Source organism: Taudactylus pleione, unplaced genomic scaffold (genome assembly GCF_031769625.1).
Source record: "Taudactylus pleione unplaced genomic scaffold, aTauple2 ptg000264l, whole genome shotgun sequence".
NCBI lineage: Eukaryota > Metazoa > Chordata > Amphibia > Anura > Myobatrachidae > Taudactylus > Taudactylus pleione.
In genome coordinates, this window is record NW_028284666.1 from 1,067,501 (window position 1) to 1,084,154 (window position 16,654).

Sequence of the window (16,654 nt, forward strand, 5' to 3'; positions counted from 1 at the left end):
AGCGGGAGCATGTTTAGGGGTAGTGTAGTGAGCGCGGGGTGTGGCCGCACCGTTATGGGTAGTGTAGTGTGTGCGGGGAATGGCAGCAGGGTTAAGAGTAGTGTAGTTTGCGCTGGGAGCAGGAGCAGGATTAGGGGTAGTGTAGTGTGTGCGGGAAGTAGTAGCAGGGTTAGCGGTAGTGTGTGAGGTAAGGGGGAGCATGGTTAGGGGTAGTGTAGTGTGTGCGGAGAATGGCAGCTGGGTTAGGGGTAGTGTACTGTGTGCACGGAGCGGGAGCTGGCTAGGGGTAGTTTCGGGTGTGCGGGGAGTGGGAGAATGGTTAGGGGCAGTGTAGTGAGTGTGGGGTGTGGCAGCAGGGTTAGTGGTAGTGTGTGCGGGGAGTGGGAGCAGGGTTAGCGGTAGTGTAGTGTGTGCGGGGAGCGGGAGCATGGTTAGGGGTAGTGTAGTATGTGCGGAGAATGGCAGCTGGGTTAGTGGTAGTGTAGTGTGTGCGGGGAGTAGCAGCAGGGTTAGGGGTAGTGTAGTATGTGCGGGGAGCGGCTGCAGGGTTAGGGTAGTGTAGTGCATGTGTGGAGCGGCAGCAGGATTAGGGGTAGGGTAGTGTGTACGGGGAGAGGGAGCATGGTTAGGGGTAGTGTAGTGTGTGCGGATAGTGGCCGCACCGTTATGGGTAGTGTAGTGTGTGCGGGGAATGGCAGCAGGGTTAGGGGTAGTGTAGTGCGTGTGGGGAGTGGCTGCAGAGTTAGAGGTAGTGTGGTGTGTGCGGGGAGTAGCAGCAGGGTTATAGGTAGTGTAGTGTGTGCGGAGAGCGGCAACTGGGTTAGGGGTAGTGTACTGTGTGTGGGGAGCCGGAGCTGAGCTAGGGGTAGTTTCGTGTGTGCCGGGAATGGGAGCATGGTTAGGGGTAGTGTAGTGAGCGCGGGGTGTGGCAGCAGGATTAGGGGTAGTGTGTGCGGGGAGTGGGAGCAGGGTTAGCGGTAGTGTAGTGTGTACGGGGAGTAGCAGCAGGGTTAGCGGTAGTGTAGTGTGTGCGGGGAGTAGCAGCAGGGTTAGCGGTAGTGTAGTGTGTGCGGCGAGCGGGAGCATGTTTAGGGGTAGTGTAGTGAGCGCGGGGTGTGGCAGCAGGGTTAGGGGTTGTGTAGTGGGTACGGGGAGAGGGTGCAGGGTTAAGAGTAGTGTAGTTTGCGCGGGGAGCAGGAGCAGGATTAGGGGTAGTGTAGTGTGTGCGGGAAGTAGTAGCAGGGTTAGCGGTAGTGTGTGAGGTGAGGGGGAGCATGGTTAGGGGTAGTGTAGTGTGTGCGGAGAATGGCAGCTGGGTTAGGGGTAGTGTACTGTGTGCACGGAGCGGGAGCTGGGCTAGGGGTAGTTTCGGGTGTGCGGGGAGTGGGAGAATGGTTAGGGGCAGTGTAGTGAGTGTGGGGTGTGGCAGCAGGGTTAGTGGTAGTGTGTGCGGGGAGTGGGAGCAGGGTTAGCGGTAGTGTAGTGTGTGCGGGGAGCGGGAGCATGGTTAGGGGTAGTGTAGTATGTGCGGAGAATGGCAGCTGGGTTAGTGGTAGTGTAGTGTGTGCGGGGAGTAGCAGCAGGGTTAGGGGTAGTGTAGTGTGTGCGGGGAGTAGCAGCACCCTTATGGGTAGTGTAGTGTGTGCGGGGAACGGCAGCAGGGTTAGGGGTAGTGTATTGCGTGGTGGGAGTGACAACAGGGTTAGGGGTAGTGTAGTGTGTGTGGGGAGCGGGAGCATGGTTAGTGGTAGTGTAGTGTGTGCGGAGCATGGCCGCAGGGTTAAGGGTAATGTAGTGTGTGCGGGGAGTGGGAGCAGGATTAGGGGTAGTGTAGTGTGTGCGGAGAGCAGCAACAGGGTTAGGTGTAGTGTAGTGTGTGCGGGGAGCAGGGTTAGGAGCAATGTAGTGTGTGCGGGGAGTGGGAGCAGGATTAGGGGTAGTGTAGGTGTGCAAGAGCAGGGTAGGGTAGTGTTTGGGGAGTGGCAGCAGGGTTAGGGGTAGTGTAGTGTGTGCAGGTAGCTGGAGCATGGTTAGGGGTAGTGTAGTGTGTACGGGGAGTGGGAGCAGGATTAGGGGTAGTGTAGTGTGTGTGTGTGCGGAGTGGCAGCAGGATTAGGGGTAGTGTAGTGGGTGCGGGGAGTGGGAGCAGGAATAGCTGTAGTGTAGTGTGTGCGGGGAGCGGAAGCAGGGTTAGGGGTAGTGCAGCGTGTGCGGGGAGTGGGAGTAGGGTTAGGGGTAGTGTAGTGTGTGCGGGGAGTGGGAGAAAGGTCAGGGGTAGCGTGTGCGGGGAGTGGAAGCTGGGTTAGGGGAAGTGTAGTGTGTGCGGGGAGTGGGAGCAGGGGTAGTGTAGTATGTGCGGGGAGCGGCTGCAGGGTTAGGGTAGTGTAGTGCATGTGTGGAGCGGCAGCAGGATTAGGGGTAGTGTAGTTTGTGCGGGGAGTGGGAGCATGGTTAAGGGTAGGGTAGTGTGTACGGGGAGAGGGAGCATGGTTAGGGGTAGTGTAGTGTGTGCGGATAGTGGCCGCACCGTTATGGGTAGTGTAGTGTGTGCGGGGAATGGCAGCAGGGTTAGGGGTAGTGTAGTGCGTGTGGGGAGTGGCTGCAGAGTTAGAGGTAGTGTGGTGTGTGCGGGGAGTAGCAGCAGGGTTATAGGTAGTGTAGTGTGTGCGGAGAGCGGCAACTGGGTTAGGGGTAGTGTACTGTGTGTGGGGAGCCGGAGCTGTGCTAGGGGTAGTTTCGTGTGTGCCGGGAATGGGAGCATGGTTAGGGGTAGTGTAGTGAGCGCGGGGTGTGGCAGCAGGATTAGGGGTAGTGTGTGCGGGGAGTGGGAGCAGGGTTAGCGGTAGTGTAGTGTGTGCGGGAAGTAGCAGCAGGGTTAGCGATAGTGTAGTGTGTGCGGGGAGTAGCAGCAGGGTTAGCGGTAGTGTAGTGTGTGCGGGGAGCGGGAGCATGTTTAGGGGTAGTGTAGTGAGCGCGGGGTGTGGCAGCAGGGTTAGGGGTTGTGTAGTGGGTACGGGGAGAGGGTGCAGGGTTAAGAGTAGTGTAGTTTGTGCGGGAAGTAGTAGCAGGGTTAGCGGTAGTGTGTGAGGTGAGGGGGAGCATGGTTAGGGGTAGTGTAGTGTGTGCGGAGAATGGCAGCTGGGTTAGGGGTAGTGTACTGTGTGCACGGAGCGGGAGCTGGGCTAGGGGTAGTTTCGGGTGTGCGGGGAGTGGGAGAATGGTTAGGGGCAGTGTAGTGAGTGTGGGCTGTGGCAGCAGGGTTAGTGGTAGTGTGTGCGGGGAGTGGGAGCAGGGTTAGCGGTAGTGTAATATGTGTGGGGAGTAGCAGCAGGGTTAGGGGTAGTATGTGCAGGGAGTGGGAGCATGGTTAGGGGTAGTGTAGTGTGTGCGGGCTGTGGCAAAAGGGTTAGGGGTAGTGTAGTGTGTGGGGAGTGGGAGCATAGTTAGGGGTAGTGTAGTATGTGCAGGGAGCGGGAGCAGGATTATGAGTTGTGTAGTGCGTGTGGGAAGCGGGAGCATGGTTAGGGGTAGTGTAGTGTGTGCAGGGAGCGTGAGCATGGTTAGGGGTAGGGTAGCTTGCATGGGGAGTGGGAGCAGGGTTATGGGTAATGTAGTGCATGTGGGGAGTGACATCAGGATTAGAGGTAGTGTATTGTGTGCGGGGAACGGCAGCATGATTTGGGGTAGTGTAGTGTGTGCGGGGAGTAGTAGCAGGGTTCGGGGTAGTGTAGTGTGTGCGGGGAGCGGGAGCATGGTTAGTGGTAGTGTAGTGCGTGCGGGGAACGGCAGCATGGTTAGAGGTAGCGTAGTGTGTGCGGGGAGTGGCAGAAGGTTTTGGGGTACTGTGGTGTGTGTGGGGAGTGGGAGCAGGGTTGGGGGTAGTGTGGTGTGTCCGGGGAGTGGTAGCATGGTTAGGGGTAGTGTAGTGTGCGCGGGGATTGGGAGAATGGTTAGGAGCAGTGTATTGTGTGCGGGGAGTGGGAGCAGGGTTTAGAGTAGTGTAGTGTGTGTGGGGAGCAGGAGCATGGTTAGGGGTAGTGTACTGTGTGCTGGAAATGGGAGGAGGGTTAATGGTAGTGTAGTGCAGGGCTCGACAAATTTTTGTAAAATCTAGGAGCCATCTTAAAAGTTTAGGAGCCAGACCATCGCCCATTACCAAAATTATGAAAGCTTGTATAGACCACCACACATGCCCTTTCAGTGCCCCTCAATCTAGTAGTAAGCCCCCTGTAATAGTGCCCCAGTAGTAAGCCACTTGTAATAGTGCCCACAGTAGTAAGCCCCCTGTAATAGTGCCCCTTGTAAAAGTGTCCCCAGTAGTAAGCTCCCTGTAATAGTGCCCCCAGTAATAGTGCCCACAGTAGTAAGCCCCCTGTAATAGTGCCCCTTGTAAAAGTGCCCCCAGTAGTAAGCGCCCTGTAATAGTGCCCCCAGTAGTAAGCCCCCTGTAATAGTGCCCCCAGTAGTAAGCCCCCTGTATTAGTGCCCCCATCAGTAAGCCCCTTGTAATAGTGCTCCCAGTAGTAAGCCCCCCATAGTAAGCCCATTGAAAAAAATGCCCCCAGTAGTAAGCCCCCTGTATTAGTGCCCCCAACAATAAGCCCCTTGTAATAGTGATCCCTGTAGTAAGCCCCCTGTAATAGTGCCCCCCAGTAGTAAGCCCCTTGTAATAGTGCCCCCAGTTGTAAGCTCCCTCTAATAGTACCCCCAGTGTTAGTGCCCCCAGTAGTAAGCCCCCTGCAATAGTACCCCCAGTACTAAGCCCAGTCTAATAGTGCCCCCAGTACTAAACCCCCTCTAAAGGCGGATATCCACTTGTAGATATACAAACGAGAGCACGATTACAACATTGCAATCGTGCTCTCGTTTGTATAGCTAGTGATGTGCCTAGACTGAACGTTCACTCGTTCCGTCCAGGCACATCCATCATCCCCGCACATGCTGAACCTGACGAGATCGTCAGGTTGACCAGCATGTACGGGCGATGTCGGATGTCAGAAGCGACCAGCAGGCACGCGCAACGCTAGTCGCTTCCGACCAAAACATGCCCGATGCATGCGTGATTTGCAAGCGATTGCACGATAACGATGTCATTATCGTGCAATCGCTTAGCTAAATCGCTATGTGGATACCCCACTTAAGTGTGCCACGCACACACACACAAGAAAAACAGAATACTTACCTTAGGCCAGGATCCTAAGGAACCCTTGTGGCGCCATATAAATAAAGGATAATGGCCCTCATTCAGAGCCGCTCGTTAGCGGCAGTACGCTCGTTCCGAGCGATGTTTGCACATCTGCGCATGCGTACGCTTTTTAGTACGCATGCGCGAACCAGTCAGTGCGGCCGAAAATCCTTTGTACGCTATATAGCGAGTGCCTGCTATTTTGAGTGACAGAATGAGGCGTATGTGGGTGGTAACAGGGGAAGGTGCTTGAAAATGGGGAGTGGAGATCCGAACGCAGGCGTGCTTAAAGGTCAAAACGGGCGTTTTATGGGTGTGTATATTTAAAACAGCAGCGTCATTGACCACGTCACTGGGTTATTTTATAGCCAGAACTGCACGCAAATTTGTGGTAGCAAACACCAACCACAAGAATAGCGAGCAGTTCATACGCTGGTCGATGTACTCGATTAATCTAATAAATAGCGGACATGACGTAGGATGCGTGCGGCCAGGGGGCGTTTTTAACAAATAAACGAGCGTATGTTTTGCTCGTTCGTTCAGACTTAGAGGTGTGAACACACTGCAATGTGCGTACGGATCATTTAAATAGCCACCCCTTGATTTTAAACGAACGACCGCAAATAGCGTGCGGCTCTGAATGAGGGCCAATAATAATAAGAATGCTAATAATACACAACGTATTCAATCAGTTGCAGATCTTTCTAAACAATGGACTATATTTACGAAGTGGCAGCTGCTTCTTAGCGGATTGAAGCTGAACATTTAAAGCAGCAATTACATTGACTGTAAACAGGGGCGTAACTAGCACTTTGTGGGCCCCATAGCAAAATTTTCAAGGGGCCCCCATTCACGTTATGCCACAGTTGTACTCCTTATAAACATTATGCCACACAGTTGTAGTGCCCTTTATAACACATTATGCCACACAGTAGTAGTGCCCTTATTATACCCCATGGTAGTAGTTCCCCTTATACATTATGCACCACTGTAATGCCTCTTACACATTATGGCACACACAGTAATGCCCCAAACACATTATGCTACACACAGTAATGTCCCATATAACACGTTATGCCCCACAGTAATGCCACACACTGTATTGCCCTTCACCTAGGCTATTATTCCACCCCCACCCAGTAGCGGACTGGTACATGAGGGGCCCACAGGGGGATAACAATACTTGGGGCCCATCACGAAGGGGTGTGGTCAGTCATCAGAGGGCCAACTACCACAGAGAATTAGCCAGCTTCTCCCCTCTCTCTTTTTCTGTTTATATTTTAACTAGCTAAAAATGCTTTGGTATACATGTACTAAAAAAAAAAAAAATACTATAAAACTCCATTTAAGATGCTAGGAGAGAGGGAGGGTTCCAGGAGTAGGATTCAAAAAGGAGCACTGGGGAGAAAGATTACCACACCACCAGCTAAGTGGTCAGCAGGTTGATTGATGGGTGATACAGCGATGCACGGCAACTTGAAAACGGACAAATAGAAGGAGACAGGTAAGAGTGTAGAATATCAGTTGTATGAGTTGGGTGGAGAGCCACAATGTGAGGAAGCATGGCATGGACTATCGTAACAAGGAAATGGAGGGGAATGATGAATGGGAAGAAGAGGGCGGATATGCCCGCTAATATGGTGGGGTTAACATAACAGTGGTTTGGAGGTAATAAGTACAATGACACAGACACACACTGACATATGCAAACCCTCACTGATACAGACAGATACAGGCACACACCCTCACTGACAGAGACACACAGGCACCCCCCATTGTGCCCACCCTCCTGAATCCACCTATACACATACACAGACACACTGACACAGACACACAACCTCACTGACACACACAACCTCACTGATACAGACAGATACAGGCACACACTGACACAGACACACAACCTCACTGATATAGACAGATACAGCCACACACTGTCCCTCACTGATACAGACACACAGCCCCCCCCTCCTGAATCCACCTATGCACAGACACACAACCTCACTGACACACACAACCTCACTGATACAGACAGATACAACCACACACTGTCCCTAACTGATACAGACACACAGCCCCCCTCCTGAATCCACCTATTCACAGACACACTGACATAGACACACAACCTCACTGACACACACAACCTCACAGATACAGGCACACACTGTCCCTCACTGATACAAATACACAGCCCCCCCCCCCCTCCTGAATCCACCTATACACAGACACACAGCCTCACTGACACATAAAGACAGACCTTCCCTCCCCCCAACATGAAAAACACACACCTGCGGCTTTGGAATACAGCACAAACACTACAGTCAGTGAGTCATCATCCAGAGGCTCTCACTCAGTGGTCTATTGGAACTGCCTGGGAGGGGCGTGGATAAGAGGCAGAGCAGGCCAGGCAGCTGCCGCACAGAGTTCACTTCCTACTATTAAAAAAAAAACAGTAGTCAACCATGCCATGCTGGTGATGGATTGGCTGGCAGGGGAGGTATGATAGCGTCATTAGCCCCCTCCCCTCCCCCCATGGTTGAGTGGGGCCCACCAGGGAACAGCCAAAAAAGTAATAAAAAAGACTCGGCAGGGGCGGGGTTGATTGCTGGGCCGCCGGGCCCCCTAAGCTGCCGGGCCCCATAGCAACCGCACCCTTTGCACCCTCCATAGTTACGCCACTGACTGTAAAGCTCATCACGCTTTACACTGAATGTGAATGCCACTGTACATTTTCTGCCTAAAGCCGTCCTTTGTATATATAGTAGAGATGTGCATTTCGGTTTTACTTGGATTTACTCGGGTATGTTCGGATCTCAAAAACGGCATCATATTGGCTATCCAGCTGTCACGTGTTTTGGATAGCCAATAAGAGAAATCCTAACTAATCCGAACTTGTGATAAATTTGGTGAAAAGAACTGAGTAAAACCGAACCCGCACATCTCTAATATATAGGCCAATGTCTCTTTAGAAGCTCTAACTAAAATACCAATTTGTCCCTTCACTCTTGGGGCTCTATTTACTACAATCCGCATTTGTAATGCAGATTGTAGTGTGATATTACCGACTGAATTTGCATTGCGAATGTAGGCACTATCACAGGGATTTACTACAAATTCCTTGCAGGGACAGAGCTTGTGATAAAGCTCTGTCCCTGCGAATCCCCTCCGGAGCCTTATCACGGTATTTTCGCAAAAAATACTGTGATTAAGTGCCCGCACATGCGCCGACCGACCGCCGCTACTACCCCCCGTCGCTAAGCCCCGCCCCCGCGATCGCTATTTCTTACTCTACTCCCAAATTTGAATCAGGCCGTATGTGACCAATTCCACTTGCTGTGGACAGACGTCTTTAAAAACCTACACATCAGGCACTGGCTACTGACTATGAACTAGGGGTGTGCACCGGCCACGTTTTGGTTTTGGATCTGGATCTTTCTTCGTGTTTTGGATCTGGATTGGTTTTGCCAAAACCACCCTTCGGTGTTTTGGGTTCTGGGTTTTGTGTTTTGGATCTGTATTTTATTTTAAAAAAGCATAAAAACAGCTAAAATCACAGAATGTGTTGATTTTTCTGCTCCTATGCTATTATTAACCTCAAAAACCTTAATTTCCACTCATTTCCAGTCTATTCTTAACACCTCACACCTCACAATAGTGTTTTTATGTCCAAAAGGTTGCACCGAGGTAGGTGGATGACTATGCTAAGCGACACGAGTAGGCGGCACAAACACGTTGTCCATCTAGGAGAAACACTGCAGTAGCAGACAGGATGGCAGTTTGAAAAACTAGGCCACAAACAGTACATAATGCAAAGAAAAAAAGAGGTGCAAGATGGAATTGTCCTTGGGCCCTCCCACCCACCCTTATGTTGTATAAACAGGACATGCACACTTTAACAAACCAATCATTTCAGCGCCAGGGTCTACCACATGACTGTGGCTGAAATGATTGGTTCGTTTGGGCCCCCACAAAACAAGCTGGCAAATAATCTGTCCCTGCACAAACTGGCTCTACGGAGGCAAGATGTCGTCCTCATCCTCCTCATTCACCGATTCCTCACCCTCTTCAGTGTTGTGTACATCCTCATCCACACAGAGTATTAATTCGTCCCCGCTGGAATCCACCACCACAGGTCCCTCTGTACGTTCTGGACGCTGGTCTCCCTGGAAGAGTTGATAATTAATTTTTATGAACTTCTCCACATTTTGTGGAAGCAACCTCCTACGCCTTTTGCTGACAAGGTTCCCGGCTGCACTAAACACTCTTTCGGAGTACACACTGGAGGGGGGGCAACTCAGGTAAAATAGAGCCAGTTTGTAGTACAGGGGCCTCCAAATTGCCTCTTTTTCCTGCCAGTACAGGTACGGACTGTCTGACATGCCTACTTGGATGCTGTCACCGATGTAATCCTTTAACAGACAGATGCACGCTTGTCGCTGCTGCTTTGAGGATGCAGGTGCAGCTACAGCCCACACAATTCACAAAGACAAAAAAAAAGATAAATTTTTTTATTGTTTGTGGAGCGCACTTTGAGGGTTACACCAACCTTTAACAGACAGACGCACGCTTGTCGCTGCTGCTTTGAAGATACAGGTGCGTCTACTGCGCATACATTTCACAAAGAGAAAAAAAAAGAATTTTTTCTTTTTTATGGAGCGCACTTTGGGAGTTACACCACCCTTTAACAGACAGATGCACGCTTGTCGCTGCTGCTTTGAGGATGCAGGTGCGGCTACTGCACATACATTTCACAAAGACAGAAAAAAAAGAAGAATTTTTTTATTGCTTGTGGAGCGCACTTTGAGGGTTACACCACCCTTTAACAGACAGACGCACGCTTGTCGCTGCTGCTTTGAGGGTGCAGGTGCGGCTACTGCGCATACATTTCACAAAGACAGAAAAAAAATGAATTTTTTATTTTTTGTGGAGCGCACTTTGGGGGTTACACCACCCTGTAACAGACAGACGCACGCTGGTCGCTGCTGCTTTGAGGATGCAGGTGCGGCTACAGCCCACACAATTCACAAAGACAGAAAAAAAGAAGATTTTTTTTATTGTTTGTGGAGCGCACTTTGAGGGTTACACCACCCTTTAACAGACAGACGCGTGCTTGTCGCTGCTGCTTTGTTGATGCACGTGTGGCTACTGCGCACACAATTCACAAACACAAAAATACATATATATATTTTTTTTTGGAGTGCCCTTTGGGAGTTACAGCACCCTTTAACGGTCAAGCCAGCCGGCCCTTTACCTATGGGACACAGGCGCACGCTTGACGCTGCTCCTTTGTTGATGCACGTGCAGCCACAGTGCACACAATTCACAAACACAGAAAATATTTTTTTATTTTGTTTGGAGTGCCCTTTGGGGGTTACAGCACCCTTTAACAGACAAGCCAGCTGGCCCTTTACTTATGGGACACAGGCGCACGCTTGGCACTGCTCCTTTGTTGATGCACGTGAAGCCACAGTGCACACAATTCACAAACACAGAAAATATTTTTTTATTTTGTTTGGAGTGCACTTTGGGGGTTACAGCACTCTTTAATGGTCAAGCCAGCCGGTCCTTTACTTATGACACAGGCGCACGCTTGGCACTACTTTGTTGATGCACGTGCGGCTACTGTGCATACAATTCACAAACACAAAAAAATATATATTTTTATTTTTTTTGAGTGCACTTTGGGGGTTACAGCACCCTTTAATAGTCAAGCCAGCTGGCCCTTTACCTATGGGACACAGGCGCACGCTTGGCGCTGCTCCTTTGTTGATGCACTTGCAGCCACAGTGCACACAATTCACAAACACAGAAAATATTTTTTTATTTTGTTTGGAGTGCACTTTGGGGGTTTCAGCACCCTTTAACGGTCAAGCCAGCCGGCCCTTTACTTATGACACAGGCGCACGCTTGGCACTACTTTCTTGATGCACGTGCGGCTACTGCGCACACAATTCACAAACAGAAAAAATATTTATTTTTTTGCACTTGTGGGGAGCACCCCTGATGGACAGAGCACCCCCTGGACAACACTACAGCACCCCTTTAGGACTGGGACACTGCACAGGGCTTTGGAGTGGACACAGCCCCTATGGACAACTGACTGCACAACACAGTCCAGCCAGCCCCTATGGACTTTGGAGGAGTGGACAGCCCCTATGGATAACAGCAGCACAGCACAGCACTAAACTACACAGCCCAGCCAGCCTTAACTCCCACCCTCCCTTTTCACTGTCCACAGCCGAGTGAGAAAATGGCGCCGACGCGGGTACCTTATATAGAATCCAAAACCTGCGAGACCCGGAAGGCGGGATGATGACGTTTTGCCTCGATTTCAGATCCAAGTCAGGCGGGAAAAGTCGAGCCTAACTCGGATCGGCCTCGGATCGGGGGGGTTCGGATTTCAGAAATCCGAACCCACTCACCCCTACTATGCACTAAATACCCCGTGTCCTCTGTGTGCCACCTTCTCATCTGTGTTCCAAGCTTATTATGAGAGCATCCAGAATCACCATCTCCTTTCGGACAGATATCTCTCACACTTCACCGCAGTTGGAGTGGGAGTCAGATCTCCAAAGGATACTCTTAATGCCCAGAGGGAGGGTATTTATCAGGCTGCTTATACTATGTTGAAATGTCTGTACCACTCAGAGATGCAGTTGAAATTGTTTCATAGGTTATATCTTACACCTAATAATCTGCATATGATCTGGTCCTACAGCTACAAATTTTCACGGCATGTGTGGCACTATTGGCACATTATACCACATCTTTGTGTACAGAAAGTATTTAAATTTAAATCTTCAGTTCTCAGTGGAACTGTGCACCCAGAGCCGGGGTTGGTGCTCCTCCTTATTTTTACCCCTTCTGTCCCCATTTTGGGTCATATTTTGGTTGTGACCAGAGTGGCCATGACTCAATGTTGGAGGTCAAATTCTTTCTCCTCCATTGCTAGGATTGTATCTAAGGTTCACTATCATTTTGAAATCAAGGTCACCCCTGATGATGTGGTGTTCCTCATACAAGTTCTCCTCTGACAAGGAGGGTGCGACATGTTCAGGGCCAACCTCCTTTCAATGTCTTACCTTTTGTCTTAAATAAATCCTTTTAATGTTGAACGGCCTTGACTTGTGTGCTTAGTGAAATATTTAGCTATCATTATGATTCTATCCATGATTGATTTTGTTACCTTATTGGGATTGTTTTGTACACCTGGATGTATACCCCCTCCAATGATATCCTCTCTATCCAACATCACTTACCTAATGTTCTTTTGTTTGAATAAAATTCAATATTGATGATGGATTAAAAATATAGATAATAAAAATATTATTTAATATTCAGAATAAGAGGAATTGTACTGATCCATAGGCCAGTATTTAAATATAAGGAATTTCCATTTACAAATCCTTAAAAGATTTACTGTGCACTCCTCAGCTCATTTGATTCTTTGCAACCCATGTGCAATCCTGTTACTTTTTGGAAACAGTGTGCAACCCCATTTTTCTTCTCCAGCCTGTAGGGCTCCCAGACACAGTATATTCCTTCATATACCCAGTTCAATAAATATTGTTAAACTTTCAGCAAGCTGTGAAAAGTAACATAATTCTTTACATCTACTCGACATAGAGTAGGTCTAAGCAAACCTCCAATAAAGTACAAATGGCTTTCCCAAGGGCGTTTCTATAGAGGAGGGGGCCTGTGTGCAGTCTCCTACATGGGCCCCCTCCTCTCTGTCTGAGCTGTGCGTGGCCAGTGCTGGAGTTACAGACTCTGGGCACTAGAGTGCGTCCAGAGTCTATAGAGGATGCACTGCTCACCAAGTAAATGGCCGTGGTGGCCATTTTTCCTGTACTGTGCATGCGCAAATGACGGGAAAATGGCCACAGTGGCCATTTTCCAGTCATTTTTACACCGCCGTTGGACTCTGTAGAGGTAAGTAATTCTATGGGTGCAGTGTGTGTGGTGCAGAGCCCCCCTGGACCCAGGGGCCTGTGTGCCCCGCACACCCTGCACCCATTATAGATATGACCCTGGGCTTTCCTACAGTTAAGGTAATTCCCAGTGATGTCACAATGGTGAATCATTTCCTGTGCTCAGAGGGGAAGTCTAATCTCCATCCTAGCATTCACTTTAAATTCTGTTACAGTGTTCAGTTGTACTACAATCCTAAGTAAAACCAGTTACCAGTGGCGTAACTAGGGTATTTGGAGCCCAGGGCAAATGTAAAAATGGAGCCACCCCCCCTATGTGCACGCGTGCCAAAAAATGGGCATGGTCACTTAAAAATGGGGCGTGTCAACATGACACACCCCTTTATCATCACTCTGAACATTCCTTTTCATATGAACCTTAACCCCAGTAGAGTCCCTTATACAGTACCCCCAGTATGCAATGTCTCCAGTTGTGGTCCCTCTTATGCAGGCCCATAGTAGTGCCCCTTATACAGTACCCCCAGTAGATGGTCCCCCTTATGCAGCCCCCAATTAGTTCCCCTTATACAGTACCCCCAGTAGTGGTCCCCCTTATGCAGCCCCTCATTAGTTCCCCTTATTCAGTACCCCAGTAGTGGTCCCCCTTATGCAGTGCTCCTTTATATAGTGCCCCCAGCAGTAGTCACCCCCCTTATGCAGTACCCCCAGCAGTGGTCCCCCTTATGCAGGCCCCCAGCAGTGTCCCCCTATCCAATGCCCCTTATACAGTGCCCCCTGTAGTTTCCCTCCCTATTTAGTGCCCCCAGTAGTGGTCCCCTAGTAGTAAGCCCCTTATATAGTGCCCCAAGTAGTAGTTCACCCCCTCCCAATGCAGTGCCCCCAATAGTAGCCCCCCAAGTTGTAGTGCCCCACACCCAGTAGTGGTCCCCCCAGTAATGGTGCCCCCAGTAGTGGTCCCCCCAGTAATGGTGCCCTCAGTAATGGTCACCCCCAGTAATGGTGCCCCCAGTAGTGTTCCCCCCCTGTAATGGTGCCCCCAGTAGTGGTCCCCCTGTAATGGTGCCCCCAGTAGTGCCCCCTCCCCTGTAATGGTGCCCCCAGTAGTGACCCCCCCTGTAATGGTGCCCCCCGATGTGCAGACACACAACACAAGTAAAAAAAAATAAAAAAATAAACTTACCTGAATCCACGCTCCGTCTCCAGCCACTGCTCCCGGCGCCGCACGTCAGTCCTCCCGGGCTGGCACGCTCTGCATTATGGGAGAGACGTTATGACATCTCTCCCATTACCCACTGCAGAAGCCGGAAGGGAGCTGGCTCTTGCAGTGGGAGCTGAGCAGTCAATGAGAGTCTGTCTGACTCTCATTGGCTGCTGGTTAACACACATTGCTGCCACGTGGTGGTGATGTGTACGCAGCAGCAGCCAATGAGAGTCTGTCTGACTCTTATTGGCTGCTGGTTAACACACACATCGCTGCCGCACTGGCGGCGATGTGTGTGTTACAGCACAGCCTGAGACCGCCCACCTCCCACCCTCCTCCTGGCGCTATTGGGTAAGCGCTCAGGGGGAGGGAAGGTCTCGGCTGTGCAGCACAGGACCGGCACTGGGTGCAGGGAAGCCTAGCGCCGGTCCTTTGTAAATGTTTAGCGCTGACTGCTGTCGGCGCTGCACTGTCTAACTAGGGCGGGTCTGTACCGTGGCCGGCGGCACGCCCCCCACATCGGTGGTCCTATGGTGCCCAGGGCACATGCCCTGCTCGACCCCCGTTAGTTACGCCACTGCCAGTTACATACTATACACAATATATCTAATGATATATAGCTCAGACATGGATTGGAACAATGGGGGTAATTCAGACCCGCTCGCGAGCGGCAGTACGCTTGCAAGCGGGTTGATGTTCCCCACTGCGCATGCGCACGACGGAGGGAGCTCTGTCATGTGCATGCGCGAGACCCGGGGAGCGACAGGCATTCCATCGCTCCGAGTCTCGCACCAAAGGGGGCGTGCTGTCGATGTTGATTGACAGCACCCATGGGAACACCTACCGTCTGAAGCCGGCCCCACTGACATCACTAGTGATGTCAGTGGGAGTGATTTTGGCTCTGATAGAGCCAAAATCACTCCTGGGCTTGTGGCAGGGAGACCCTACCGCAGGGTCTCCATCGCAAGTGCGATGGTCAAGACCATCGCGACTATCTTTTTGGCCGCTCGCATATGCTGTGGGCGGTCACCCACAGGTATGCGAGCGGCCAGGAGGCCGCTCCATTTTCATGGAGGAGGGCCCTGATTCAGAGCGAGCGCTCTGGTCAGAGCGTCCGGCTCTGAATCAGGCCCAATATGTCATGCGGCTCATATAGTGAGTACACTCTATTGCACGTGGACACTGGTTATTCATTGAATAGTCCCATCTGCTGTGCTGTATAGCAGTTGGGATGATGTGGTGAATGACATCATGCTACTAAATGCAGCATGGAACTATGGCTCTGATTCAGAGCCGGACGCTCTGACCAGAGTGCTCGCTCTGAATCAGGGCCCACCTCCATTAATATGGAGCGTCCTCCTGGACGCTCGTATAGCTGTGGGTCACCACCCACAGCATATACGAGCGTGCAAAATGATGGTCGCGATAGTCTTGACCATCGCGACCATCGGAACTGTGAGTAAAAGCCTGCGGTTGGGTTTTTCAACCGCAAGGCCAGGAGTGATTTTGGCTCTATCAGAATGCCTCCGTCTGGCAGGCACGCCCACCAAAGGGGGCGTGCTGTCAGTCACCATCGACAGCACGCCCCCTTTGATGAGACACTCCAAGCGAAGGAAAGTCCTTCGCTCGTCGGGTCTCGCGCATGCGCACGACGGAGCTCTCTCCGTCGTGCGCATGCGCAGTGGGGACCATCGACCCACTTGCGAGCGGACAGCCACTCGCGAGTGGGTCTGAATGACCCCCTATATATCATGCTGTCATATACCGGAGCATGTAGTGTGTATGGCCGGATGCAAAGATTTTATTCAGCGAAGCTGGGGCTACCATAATTGTGACATATACCTGCAGTTACTCCCTCCTACTCCTAGGGTGGGGCTAATTGTAGCAACCCATTAATGTATAAAAGAGCCTGACTGAGATCCCTAATTGCAGACCAGAGACAACTGATAGAACAATTTGTAGCTGTTGTATATAATACGGATGCATAGCAATCTACTTTGCCAGGAAGGATAAGTGTTGAAATCAAACTGCTCAATATGATTGGAGCATGAGATTGTTTGTATGACAACCGAAATTGTCTGTACCAATTTGGAGTCAACAAAAAGATAATCTAATTAGGAAAGCAATTTACACACAACTTGTCAGGGAGACGATATAGGAAATACAATTTTAGAAGGTTGGTTACTAACAGGTTGCAGCAGTTTGTGTACTATGAACAAAGTGGAGAAGAAACAGTGCTGGAAGTGTTATGGTGCATAAACCTCATACTATGATGGAGGAACCAGCAGTGTAAACAACAGTTTTAATGTGAGTGAATTGTGGGCCTGATTCAGACCC